This window comes from Petaurus breviceps, unplaced genomic scaffold (genome assembly GCF_028583685.1).
Source record: "Petaurus breviceps papuanus isolate PSGF00001 unplaced genomic scaffold, PetGlider_PUasm1.0 419, whole genome shotgun sequence".
NCBI classification, from domain to species: Eukaryota; Metazoa; Chordata; class Mammalia; order Diprotodontia; family Petauridae; genus Petaurus; species Petaurus breviceps.
Genome location: NW_027186324.1, coordinates 3,884,349 through 3,898,619, shown reverse-complemented (window position 1 = coordinate 3,898,619; position 14,271 = coordinate 3,884,349). Strand labels below are relative to the sequence as shown.

At 38.3% G+C, this 14,271-nt stretch overlaps 1 long non-coding RNA gene across 1 annotated transcript in view; it reads left to right on the top strand.

Annotated features, from left to right (window-relative positions):
• The window catches only part of LOC138171191 (uncharacterized), a 95,061-nt gene extending 81,434 nt beyond the window's left edge, over positions 1–13,627 (top strand). Inside the window, exon 3 of the long non-coding RNA XR_011170818.1 lies at positions 13,371–13,627. This is a non-coding gene — a long non-coding RNA (uncharacterized lncRNA). The remainder of the gene's footprint in view (positions 1–13,370) is intronic.
• Positions 13,628–14,271: the final 644 nt, after the last annotated feature.

The following is a 14,271-nucleotide window of genomic DNA, read 5'->3' as shown; positions in this document are numbered from 1 at the left end:
GAAGGAAGGAAGGAAGGAAGGAAGGAAGGAAGGAAGGAAGGAAGGAAGGAAGGAAGGAAGGAAGGAAGGAAAATAGTATGTTTCGGTTTGTATTCAGATACCACAGTTCTTTCTCTGGAGGCAGATAGCACTTTTTATCATGAGAGCTTTGGGATTATTTCAGATAATTGCTGAGAACAGCTAAGTCATTGACAGTTGATCATTGTATAATATCATTGTTAATATGTACAAAGTTCTGGTTCTTCTCACTTTGTTTTGTATCAGTTCGTGTAAGTCTTTCTAAGTTTTTTTGAAATCACCCTGCTGATCATTTCTTTTTTTTTAATGGCATTTTATTTTTTCCAATCACATGTAAAGATAAATTTTAACATTAATTTTTTGGGTAAATTTTAAAATTTATTTTAAACTTAAATACAAAACGAGAAAAGAAAAAAAAATGCAATGTACACAGCAGACCAAAAGATTCATTATAAAATAGTAAGTTTCCATTTCAAGAAAACCTATATAACAAATACCACACATTATTTTCAAGGCTTCCCCACTTTTCTTTGCTTCCTTGTAGGTTTTCTTTTATTCTCTGCTGCACATTTTTTACTTCATTTTTTTCTTCTCCCCCACTCCCTCACTGTAAAGAAGGCTATAATTAAGCATATATGTGTATACACACACATTATATACTTATATTATATATAATATACACACATATACATACATAGATATCTGCAAACATACGTACTCGTACATATATACGTAAAACCAAACTATGCTTATTTCCACTTATCATCTGTTTCTGTAAAGGTTGATCCTTCAAAAGTCCAAGTCTTTCCATGTTTTTCTAAATCAACCAACATATCATTTCCTATGCAACACCAATATTCCAACATTCTATCTGAGTCTATAAAAGTCTATGAAACTTTCCTACCAATTTTGTGCATTCCTTCCATTCTTGGCTGCATAGGTTTTATTTATGCAATAAAAGTTTTAATTTAAAATAATCAAAATTATCCATTTTATACTTCCACAATGATTTCGCCTTATAATATAGTTTAAGGTCTGAACCTACTGAATCCTCTTCCTTTACATAAGGTTTCTTTGAAGTTCCTGACCTTTTGTTCTTCTAAATAAACTTCATTATTATTTTTTCTAACTCACATAATTTTTTGGTAATTTAATTGGGATGTCATTGAATAAATAGACCAGTTAGGTAAAAACCATGTGTATTATATTGGCTTTATCTACACATTAAGAATAAATATTACTTCAATTAATTAGATCTGACTTTATTTGTAGAAAAAGTTTTTTATGTTTATGTTCATATAATTCTTGTGTCTGTTTTAGAAGGTATACTCTTGGGTATTTTATACTGTCTAGTTCTTTTAAATGACCTAAAATGATATTGAATAATATTGCTGACACATAATAGAGTTTCACTATTTTTCTCTTTTAATTAAATGTGTTTTAACTTTAACTTCATCTGAGATCATGATTACTACACCTGCTTTTTTTTACATAATAAATTCTATTCCTGATCTTTATTTTATCTTTATGTGTATCTCTCATTTTTATAGCATTTTCCTGAAAGTAACATATTGTTGAATTCAAATTTATACTTTTCTATCATTTTACATTTTATGGATTGATTTATCCCATTCACATTTTAAGCTATAATTACTTGTGTATTTATAATATTTTATCATTTCTTTTTTCATAATTTTAGATAGTCTGACTATTCTTATATTATTTCTCTTTGATCTGTTCTCTAGGTAAGTTATTTTTCTGATGAGATGTTTCACTTTCTCTTCTATTTTTTCACTCTTTTGATTTTGTTTTATTATTTCTTAATGTCTTAGAACATCATTAGCTTCCTTTTGTCCAGTTCTAGTTTTCAAGGAATAATTTTCTTCCTTAAGTTTTTGATTCTCTATTCCAAGTGGATGGACTTTTTTCCCCATAATTTTCTTGATTTTTTGGATTGCTCTTATTTTTTTCTAATTTTTCCTTGATCTCTCTTATTTGATTTTCAAAGTTCTTTTTAAGTTCTTCTAAGAACTCTTTTTGTGCTTGGGACCATTTGAAATTTCTCATTGAAAAAGGAGTAGCTTTTTAATTTCCATTATCTTCTGAATAGGAAACTAGATCTTCTCTATCCCTATGGTAGTAATCTATGATTAAATTCTTTCTCTTTTGCTTACTCATTTTTATTTTTGTTGTTTTATTTTGTTTTTAGCAGTTATTACTGTAATCAAGTTGTAGTCCTGAGGTACGAAAAATGATGCCCCAAGCCTCAGGTCCTTCTTAGTATTATTTTTTGAGGGATGTCTCAGGGCTCAAACTTGGGCTTACATCTCCACTCCTAAGCTACCACTAGGGCCCCCAGCTACACTGTCCTGCAAATGATCTTGCTCCCTGGTTTCTCTTAGCTGCCCTCTCTGTCCTGCAACTGAAATCATTTTCTCTCCTGCAACTACCCACAGTCAGCAGGGTCCCCAGTCCTCTGCTACTGTACTTACCAGGTATGTGCTGGCTCCTTCTCCCCCTGCAGCCACAGCATGGGATGCATCTGGCCAGCAAGCTGTGCTTGGTATCACTTGACAATGGAAGGTCCTTTAATCTTCTACTCAGACTCAAGACCCCCGTACTGTATGGGAGATGAAAGTTTCTAAGGTTGAGGATGCTTCCCAACCCCAGCTGCCTGCAAGGCTTTGTTTGTTGATTCTGCAGACTCAGCTTGGAGGTGTTTGTATTTCACTCAGGGTGAACCTCTGTCCAGGGGTTCAGGTCTTTCCTGGTGTCTTCTCAAGTTGTCTTATGTGAATAATTACTTTACTCTGACTTTTGTTAATTTCTGCTGCTCTAGATTCCCTCTGAGTCAATGTTGTGTCTTTTTTTTTTTTGTGGAGGAAATTTGGCGAGCTGAAAGTTTTCTAACCTATGTCACCATTTTCCAGGTTCCTCTTTTTAACATTATTTTTAAAAAATTTGAGTTCCAAATTTTCTCCATCTTTCTCTCATTTCCCCCATACCCAAGAAGGTAAGCAATTTGACAAAGGTTATATGTGCGCAATCATGTAAAACACATTTCCATATTAGTCATGAAGAAAGAAGAAACGGACCAAAAATACAACACAAAAATAAAAATAAAGAAAGTGAAAGTAGTATGCTTCCATCTACATTCATACTCCATCAATTTTTTTTTCTCTGAATGTGGATAGCATTTTTTTTCATGAGTTCTTTGGAATTGTCTTGGATCATTGTATTACTGAGAATAGCTAAGCCTTTCACAGTTGATCATCATATAATGTTGCTGTTAGTGTGTACAATGTTCTCCTGGTTCTGCTCACTTCACTTTGCATCAGCTCATGTAAGCCTTTCCAAGTTTTTCTGAAATTCACCTGCTCATCATTTCTTATAACACAATAATGTTTCATTACAATCATATGTTTAGCCATTCCCCAATTGATGAACATCTCCCAAATTCCCAATTCTTCACCACCACAGAAAGAGCTGCTTCATTTTTGTATAAATAGGTCTTTCCTCTCCTTCCCCCCCCCCTTTTTTTGAGAGTATTTATTAAGCACTTTCATATGTGCTACTTTGCTAAGTACTAGGGACACAAGCACAAGTAGAAAGACAGTCTCTGACCTCAAGGAGCTTACATTCTAATGGGGGAAGTTAACATTAAAGGGTAACTTAAGAGGACTAAGTCCATGACAGACTAATTTTATTTTCTTTTTGGACAGGATTTCTAGACTGCTGTAGAATATAGGCATGATTTGCCTGGATATTCAGAAAGCATTTAATAAAGTATCTCATGTACTTTTCATTATTCTGATAAGTAGACTACTACATTGAGATGGATTCAGAGCCAGTTGGATGACCAGACTCAAAAGAATCATTTGTGATTTGTCTGATTCTAATTTTCCTTCTGACTTCTCTGGAAAAGAAGTAATAAAAATGGCTAATAGGGAAGTGCTATTCAGCATTAAGTTGGGAGAACAGCAGAGAGTACCTTGCTACCCTTGAAAAATCCAAGTCACTTGGCACAGACATACAACATCTTTGGATCCAGAAGAGCTGGCAGATGGAACTGCTGAGTCATTGTCAATGATGTACGAGAAATCATGGAGAATGAGAGAATTTCCTGAGGCCTGAAGACAGGCCTTGACTGCATCAGGTCAGTCCTTTTATTTCTTCTGAATTGATTCCCTGCAGAAGTAAAGTTCACCTCCTCTTGCCTCCTCAAACCCCCTACACCTTCTCTAAATTCTATTCTCTCTCCTTTTAGCTGAGGACTTTGTAAGTGTCTATTTACTTATTTTTGTGTTGTATTTTTGGTCTGTTTCTTCTTTCTTCATGACTAATATGGAAATGTGTTTTACATGATTACACATATTTAACTTTACTATTTACGTATATATATATATATATATATATATATATTCATGAGTTATTCAGTGTGAGTTCTCTTTCTCCCATTCTTTTCATCTCAAAATCCTCAACATCATCTCCTATCCTCTCTTCTTTTCCCCCAGTCTGTGACAAAGATCAAAGACAAAATCCTTCTCCTTGCCAAGGATAACCCTTCTCAGTGCACACTTGATCTTATTCTTTCCTGTCTTCTCCAGAAGATTGTATCTTAATGACCAACTTTAATAGACTGGACTCTTCTCAGCAATGCAGTGATATAAGTCAATCCCAAAAGACTCATGATGGAGAGAAATATGTGCATCCAGAGAAAGAACTAGAAAGAACTGAGTTTATATCCAGATGGAAGCAAAATACCTGATCTTTTTCCTTTAAAAAAAAAAAGATTGTATCTTAAATCATTCCCTTTTTCACAGATCTTCAACCTCTCACTCTCAACTGGTTCCTTCCTTATTTGTCTTCAAATATACCCAAGTATCTGTCTATCCTTAAAAAAAAACACAAAACAGCAAGGGGTGGCTAAGGTGTTTCAGTGAATAGAGCACCCAGACCTGGAGTCAGGAGGACCTGAGTTCAAATCCGGCCTCAGACACAACACAAAAACTAGCTGTGTGACCTTGGGCAAGTCACTTAACACCAATTGCCCTACCTTCCCCCTCCAAAAAACAAAACAAAACAAAATTTAAATTAAAATAAAAAAATTAAAACAATAACTCCCCCCCCCAAAAAAACCCCAAACCTTTAATAGACCAGAACATCTCCTCAAGTTATCATCCTAAGTCTTGGTCAGACCCTTTGAAAAAGTTACCTACACTCACTGCTTCCACTAATTCACTCCTTACTTCATTGCAATTCGGCTTCTAACATCATCACCCAAAGGAGAGTGCTCTCTCCAAAGTTACTGATATTTCTTCCTTGCCAAATCTGACGGTCCCAATCCTTCCTGATTTATCTGCTGCGTTTGGTGCTATTGACCATCTTCTCTCCCTGGGATATTCTCTCCTCCCTGGGCTTTTGTGGTACTGTCTGCCTGGTCCTTCATCATCTTTGTTAGCTCATCATCCATGTCATGCCCCTACCTATGGGTGTTCCCAAGGTTCTCTCCAGGCTCTCCTTTTCCCTTTTCCTCTATATAGCATTTGGTGGCACAGTGGACAGAGCACTGGACCTGGAGTCAGGAAGAACTGAATTCAAATTTGACCTTAAACATTTACTAGCTATATAATCATGGGAGTATAGGGCAGCTAGGTAGTATAGAAGATATCGGGCCCAGAGCCAGGAAGACTTATCATCCTGATTTCAAATCTGACCTCAGACACTCACTAGATGTATGGTCCTGGGTAAGTCACTTAAATCTGTTTGCCTCAGTTTCCTCATCTGTAAAATGAGCTAGAGAAGGAAATGGCAAGCTACCCCAGTATCTTTGCCAAGAAAACTCCAAATGGAGTCATAAAGTCAGACACGATTTAAAAATGACTGAAAAAAAAAACCTATATAAAGTTTTGAAGTTAGTGATAAAATGCTTAATCATTCAGTTCAATTATGGCTTTTGACTAATTGTCAAAAGGCCTTCTTCCTGTAATGACAGTGCTCAAGAATAGTGTTCATATAGTCTGAAAAAAATCTGTCCACAACCCAGGGATTATCTACAAATTGCCAAGTGAGTTGAGAAGGGATTGATTCCAGAAATTTGTGTCAGTGTGGCTTTCTAGGACACCACAGAAGAGAAACCCAGAGCACTGGGGAGGGAGAGTGCGGGAAAGGACAGATTTCTGCTTCTGCTTTGGTAGGTTTTATTTCTTCACTCCCTTTGGCCCGAGGAAATCCTTGTTAGTCATGAAGGGTCAGGAGGATTTTGGACTTCCCATTTTCCCACCCGCATCTCTGGATCAACTGAGGGCAGTGTCTGCATCCTGAGCCAAGGTCAAATGAAGGCATACTTAAGGAGGACTTCTTGAGTACCCGTGGAAAGGAGAAAAGGACTTCTAGCAAGCTTGAGCTGTGGTTCACCCCTGTGCCACCCATGCTCTCTGAGCTTTTGCCAGCCCTCCCACTAGACCCTTTACGTTCTTATGGGAGAGTTCACAACAGACATTTTTTTTGGCGGGGGGAGGGGAAGGGGCTGTTTTATGCTTCCTATTCTTACTTTGGTCAGTTGTTTCAATTGTGTCCCAGCTCTTTGTGACCCCATTTGGGGTTTTCTTGGCAAAGATAGTGGGGTGGTTTGCCACCCCACCTTCTCCAGCTCATTTTACAGATGAGGAAACTGAATCAAACAGGGTTAAGGGACTTGCCCAGAGTCACACGGCTAATAAGTGTCTGAGGTCAAATTAAAAATCAGGTCTTGTTGACTCCAGGTCCTGTGCCACCTACCTACCCTGTTCTTTCTATACTGCTTTATTCAATACCCCTTTCCAGAAACTACTTAATTTGGGTTAACTAAATTGTTCTCAACTGATAGTCTTGGGGAAAGCATACTCAACAGGGACTGAGCTAACGTCATTAAAGAAAGTCACCCTAATTGATCTTTACTCCTATATAGCCAGCCTAATTCTGGGAATTTGACTGGTTAATGAAAGTAGAAGTTGTAATAATGAGACACAGAACTTAAATGCACTAAATTGGATTAGCCTTATTTCTTTTTCGGGGGTGGGGTAGGGTGAGGATTATTAGACCCTGCTTTATTGAGGGACTTCTGTAAATAAAGTTTATTTATCCTTTAATAAAGCATTGATGAAATATTTTATAGTATTCTTTTTAAAAATTTTTTTTAATTTTTCCTTTTTGGAGGGCAATTGGGGTTAAGTAACTTGCCCAAGGTTACACAGCTAGTATTTTTGTGTGGGTGTTAAGTGTCTGAGGCCAGAACCGAACTCTGGTCCTCCTGACTCCAGGGCCGAAGCTCTGCTCACTGCGCCACCTAGCCGCCCCAATTTTATAGTATTCTTATGGAAAAGGTGGAGAGATGTAAAATAAAGGATAATTTGATGGATTTAAAACTAGTTGAAAGACTGGACTGAAGAAAGAATCTGTTGGGGGCTCAATGTCTGCTTTCCAGGAAGTCTTCAGTGGAGTGTCCTAGGAAATCTATGCTTAGTCCTGAGCTATTTAACACCTGTGCGATTTAACATTTTATGGAGACTTGATTAGGTACATAGATGGCAAGCCTGTCAGATTTACAGATAACACAAAACTGGAAGGGATGGCCTCCAAATTTGCATACCAAAGTCTAGTTCTAAAAATGATCTCAACAATCACGAGCATTGACCTGAGTTCCAATCTGGTCTTAGACACTTACTAGCTGTGTGACCCTCAGCAAGTCCCTTAAGTCTTTTTGCCTCATTTTCTTCATCTGTAAAATGAGCTGGAGAAGAAAATGGCAAACCACTTCAGTATTTTTGCCAAGAAAACCACAAACAGGGTCACGAAGAATTGGACGTGACTGAACAACAAAAAATAAGAATAAATGAAAAGTCTTACACTTTGGGTTAAAAAAAAAAACAACCTCACAAATATATGATAAGGGAGGAATAATTAGTCAGCTGTTTTTCTGAAAAAGTTTGGGGCATTTTTGTGGATTGTAAGCTCAATATGAGTCATTAGTGTGAAGTGACAGCCAAAAAGGCTAATGCAATGTTGGATTGCATAAAATAGAGGTGTAGCTTCCAAGAATTAAGAGGCGATTGTCCACTGTACTCTGCCCTCATTAGTCCTCATGTCAAGTGTCCTATTCAGTTCTGGGCACTATTGTTTAAGAAGGATATCCAGAGGACATTCTGGAGGAAGTCCAGAGAAAGACAGCAAGGATGGGGAAGATGTGAATCCATGTCATATAAGGATTGGTTGGTATGTTTAGCCTAGGGAAAAGAAAACTCATGGGGTGCAGGATAGCTGTCTTCAAATATGTGAAGGGTTGTCCAGAGGAAGAGGGATTATTAGTTTTGTTCTGTTTGACTTCTGAGAGAGAGCCAGATACAAGTGGGTGAAAGCTGCAAAGGGGCAAATTTAAGATTGATGTTGTGGAAAATTTTCTAACAATTAGATCTATACATATGTGGATTAGGCTGCCTAGGAGGGTCATGGGTTCCCCCCTTTTGGAGATCTCCAGGTAGAAGTTACATGACTGCTTGTTGACTATATTGTAGAAGGAATTATTTTTCAGGCACTAGTTGGAGTGGAAGGCCACTAAGGTGGTTAACTCCTCGGGACACTGAGTTTAGAGGGTGCTGAGCTCATTTGTGGTACTTTGGTTGCATAGAAACAAAACAATTTAATGCCCATTTAGCAGTGTAATCACTCTGTGATGTTCTGCTCCTTTAAGTTGTCTCCCAATGGGGTTCTGGGCTTTCTTTCTCCCTTTCTACAGATCAGTATGTATTTTTTTATCCTCTGAGGACGAATTTAATGCTGCTTGCCCCAGGTTTTTGCCTGATGGTCACTCTGGGCCACAAAATTCCTAGTGACGGCTCTGTACGTGCTACATGACATCACTATGTGCAATCCTGCTGTACCATTTTGTTAAAGTTACACATTCAAGAAGAATGTAGAATTGTTTTCATGTTTCCTTACCCATTAGACTGAAAGCTCTTTGAGAACAGTGACTGTCCTTTCCAATTTTCACAATTCCTGACATATGATATGTTCCTAAGAAATGCTTTTTTAACTGATTATCTGTAGAAATTAATTAATCAACACACTGAGAACCCACTCTGTCTTCTTTTTGTATCTCCAGCACTTAGCACAGTGTCTGGCATATAATTAGACGCTTAATAAATTGTATTTATTGATTGTCCTAGCACATAGGAGTATATAAAGCAAACTAAAGACATAGTCCTTTTCCTCAAGGAGTTTACTGTTTAGTTGTGGAGTGAAGAATAATTCACATAAAGTAATTAAAGAAAAATGCACAATTACATCAGGACAGGTAGGGGGCACAATGGATAGAACACTAGTTCTGGAATCAGAAAGACTCATCTTCCCTAATTCAATTCTGTCCTAAGACACTTAGTAACTGCCTGATCCTGGACAAGGCACTTAACCCTGTTTGCCTCAGTTTCTTCCTCTGTAAAATGAACTGGAGAAGGAAATGTCAAACCGCTCTAATATCTTTGCCAAGAAAACCCTAAGTGGGGTCACAAAGAGTTGAACATGACTGAAAACATAATTATATGCAATTAATTATCAAAATATATCCTATAAGCTATGAATTTTATAGGCCAGGTCAGACCTATGCATAACATATGAGGAGCCTACCATCTATATCCTATGATTTTTTTTTTAAGCAATCGGGGTTAAGTAACTTGCTCAAGGTTACAGGGCCAGTTATTTCTGGGTGTGGTGCTGAGTATCTGAGCCTGGATTTGATCCAGGTCATCCCAACACTGGAGCCTGTGCTCTTACTCGCTGAGCTACCTGGCCGCCCCTAAGCAATTGGGGGTTAAGTAACTTGCTCAAGCTTACAGGGCTAGGTGTTTCTGGGTGGGTGCTAAGTGTCTGAGCTGGGGATTCGATCTCCAGGTCATCCCAACACTGGAGCCAGTGCTCTTACTCACTGTGCTACCTGGCCGCCCTATATCCTATGATTTCTAAAGTTCTGGGAAAGTTCTTTCATTGCTCCACAATCTCTCACCAACTCAATTAAATTCATGAAATTTTGCAACTTGAAACGTGTTTCTTTGAACTAAAGGTTTTATCTTCTATTAAAATGCAAATAATCTTGGGAAGGGCCACATATTCAGCCTTATTAGTCATTTAGCACCAGAATATGTTCAATGTTATGGGCCTTAATCAATCTTTATTGAATAAATGGATGAGTTGGTACCTTATCTTAATTTCTAAGACAGATCAATTCCCTAAATCAGGCTAGGTTGGAGTAGGTGGTAGAAAGAATCTGAGGTCACTGAGCATTTGCTGGGGATAAGGAAGTGACTCAGAAGAGGACAAAACATTTGGAAAGGGGAGATCTGGAGCACTGATATCAGCTTGTCCCATTTCACAATCTTCCCTTCAGGCTGTCCTGGCCAGAGGAGTTCTGAGAAGGAAGATAGAAATGTTGGCTGGACACTACTATGTTCATATCCCAAAGAGATGAGAAACGAAAGGGAAAAGGACCTATATGTACAAAAATATTTATAGCAGAACTTTTAGTGGTGGAACAGAATTGGAAATTGAGGGGATGTCCATGTATTAGGGAATGACTGAACACTTAAGTTACTGTATATGAATATGATGGAATACTATTGAGCTATGAGAAGAGATGAGCAGGATGCTCTTAGAAAAAACCTGGGAAGTCTTGAATGAATTGATGCAAAGTTAAATGAGCAGAACCAGAAGGACACCGTAATAGTGACAGCAATATGGTGTGATGATCAACTGTGAATGACTGAGTTATTCTCAGCAATACAACAATTCATGACAGTTCTGAAGAGCTTAAGAAGAAAAATCCTGTCCATCTCAAGAGCAAGAATGGATAGTCTGCAGATCAAAGTATACTTTTATCTTTTTTTTTGGGGGGGGAAGAGGGGTCTGCTTTCTCTCACAGCGTGGCTAACATGGAAATATGTTTTACATAACTGCACATGTATCCTTTATCAAATTGCTTGCCTTCTTAATGAAGGAGGAAGAGAACTAAAAAAAAAAAAAAGACCCAAATGTTAAAAATTATTTTTACACGTTACTGGGAGGAAATAAAACGTTAAATTAAAACAAGACATGTGGGTTGGAGTAATCAGGAAAGGCTTCATGGAGGAGCCATGACTTGATTTTGGGGCTTGAGAAATACGCAGGAAACAGAGAAGGGGAGGAGATCATGGGAAAGTAGGGAAGAAGAATGATAAAAGGCCCAGAGGCGGGAATGAATCCAAACTCTTAGAAGTTACGTAGGGGAAAGGCATAGTCAATAGAGATAACCTGGAAGTCAGGAATGCCTCAGTTCTAATTTTTCTGCTTCTCACACATAAGAATGCGTGACCCTAGGAAAATAACTTAAATGTCTCAGATCTCCAGGTTCCTCTCTAATACTGTTACAGAGGGGCTGCTGATCTGCATGGATAGAAGGAGTTCCTTTATATGATACTTCCTAAGTCATTGAAATTATAGATCAAATACTTTAAAAATGGGATCTGTTCTTTCTCTGGAGATACATAGCATTTTTCATCATGAGTGTATTATTGTATTGATGAGAATAGCTAAGTCATTCACGGTTGATCATTAGGTATTTGGATAGGAATAATAAAGGAACTTTGCAAATCTCAATTATGTTGTAATATAATTCATATTTCTTTTTTCTTTGTTTTTTGTTTATTTGGGTTGCGGGGGACAGCCATGGGGTTAAGTGACCTGCCCAAGGTCACACAGCTAGTATATATCTGAGGCTGGATTTGAACTTTAGTCCTCCTGACTCCAAGGCCTATGCCTATCCACTCTACTACCTAACTGACCCTAACCCATTTCTCTATAAGCACTTTCCTCACACCAGCCCTGTTAGACGATTAGTACAAATATTGATTAAAATATTAAAATTGGGGAGTGAAAGCAGGGACTTCCTTGAGCTCTCCCCCAAACCCCTCTGAATACCTATAAAAAATGACTAAACAAATTCTAGAGCTGCAGAAACCTCAAAATGACAGAGTGAAACAAATTTCTGGCCCAAGACAATCTGGAAGGTCTACAGGAAAGGTTTATTACACTGGACTGGGAGAGGACAGTCCAGTGTGGGCCATGTCAGCACAGACTGAGACCCAACAACACCCTGACTAGGCCTCAGGGGACTGAATTACTGGCAACGGTGGCAGTTTCCAGATTCTCAACACGAAAACACCAAAGACAGCATAGAACATCAGTGGGAAAGGTCTGGTCGGACCTGAGTGAGAGAGGAGCATGGTTTGACCCCAGCCCCAGGGCAGGGGTAGGGGCAGTGGCAGCAACACCTGCTGCTTCCAGAACTCTCAGCCCACAGACAGTGGGGGGATCGAGTGATTTATCAGAGGGGGATTGCAGGGATCTATTTTCAGGTGCAGATGCAGGATTCCCTTGCTTTGTCCATGGTTGGATTTGGGTGGCAGTCCTGGGGTGAGGAGGAGTGCTGGCATGGAAAAGCTTCTAGTGGGTTTATTAAAGTTGAACTGTTTGCATTTATACACATATTTACACACACATATATACATATAAACAGAGGGCACAGGGCAAGTTGAATATGAAGGGATGATATTAAAAAATTAAATTAAGGGGTGAGAGAGGAATGTACTGGGAAAAGGAGAGAAAGTGATGTAGAATGGGGTAAATTATCTCACATAAAAGAGACTAGGTGACACAGTGAATAGAGCACTGGCCCTGGAGTCAGGAGGACCTGAGTTCAAATCTGGCCTCAGACACTTAAAACAAAAACTGTCTGACTTTGGACAAGTCACTTAAACCCAATTGCCCTACGTTACCCCCTCGAAAAAAGCCAAAAAAAAAAAATACCCATTCTTTTCCATTTATTCATTTATAGATTCCAACACCATAAGTTCTGGAATTAGGAAACAAGGTCAAATCTGCGTTCTGCCTCTTAGATCTAAGACCTTGGGCAAACCATTTCAGCTGCTTTTTTTTTTTTGGAGGGGGGAAGGCAAGGCAATTGGGGTTAAGTGACTCTCCCAAGGTCACACAGCTGGTAAGTGTGTCAAGTGTCTGAGGTTAAATTTGAACTCAGGTTTTCCTGACTCTAGGGCCAGTGCTCTATTCCCTGCTCTACTTAGCTGCTCCCCCCTCCCCTTTTTTCCCCAAAATTTTATTTTAGACTCAAACACCAGAACACAAATATAGAATAGAGAAGAGAAACAAAAATATATCATCAATTTCAATATTAGAACTTAAATACAAAGTTACAAAGAAAAAAAACATGTCGGTGTGCATTGCAGAGCTTGAGAGGATTCAAAATATGTAATAATAAATTTTCATTTTAGGGGCGGCCAGATGGCTCAGCGAGTAAGACTACCGGCTCCAGTGTCTGGATGACCTGGAGATCGAATCCTGGGCTTAAATACTCAGCACCACACCCAGAAATAACTGACTGTGTAACCTTGAGCAAGTTATTTAACCCCAATTTCTGAGGGGCAGCCAGATGGCTCAGCGAGTAAGAGCACCAGCTCCAGTGTCGGGATGACCTGGATCAAATCTGGGCTCAGATACTTAGCACCACACCCAGAAACAACTGGCCATGTAACCTTGAGCAAGTTATTTAACCCCGATTGCTAAAAAAAATAAATAATAAATTTTCATTTCAAGATCATGATAAATGATACTTGTGTTGAGAATGGTCCATTTTTTCTTTGCTTCCTTGTGAGTTTTATTTTGTTCTCTGCTGTGCACTATTTTTTTTACTTTGTTCTTTTTTTTTCCTCCTCCCAAAATCACCCCAGAAGGCTACAATAAAGTTTAGATATGTTTCTCTATAGCTATAGATGTATACATAAACATACATATACTCTTTGTTTCTTATATGATTTTCTCTTGTTTCTTCTCCCTCCTGCTTCTTCTACTTTACTTCTACCCACTACTTTGCCCTCCTATAACTTGCCTATCCCCCTGCATTTCACGTGCCTTGACCTCCATTTCCTCATATGTAAAATGTTAGGGCTGGATTAGATGACTTCTAGGGTTCCATCTAACTTTTAATATTTTATGCATCTGTATCCTCAATGCCTAGTACAATTCATGGCACATACTAGGTGCTTAATAAATGCTTCTTCATTGGTTGATTCTAAATGCCTACTAGGTAAATATGTATATATCTCAAAGAAATCATTCTAATAGGCAATACAGGGAGGGTGTGGAGAAACATGGCAGAGTGATAGAAATAGTGCC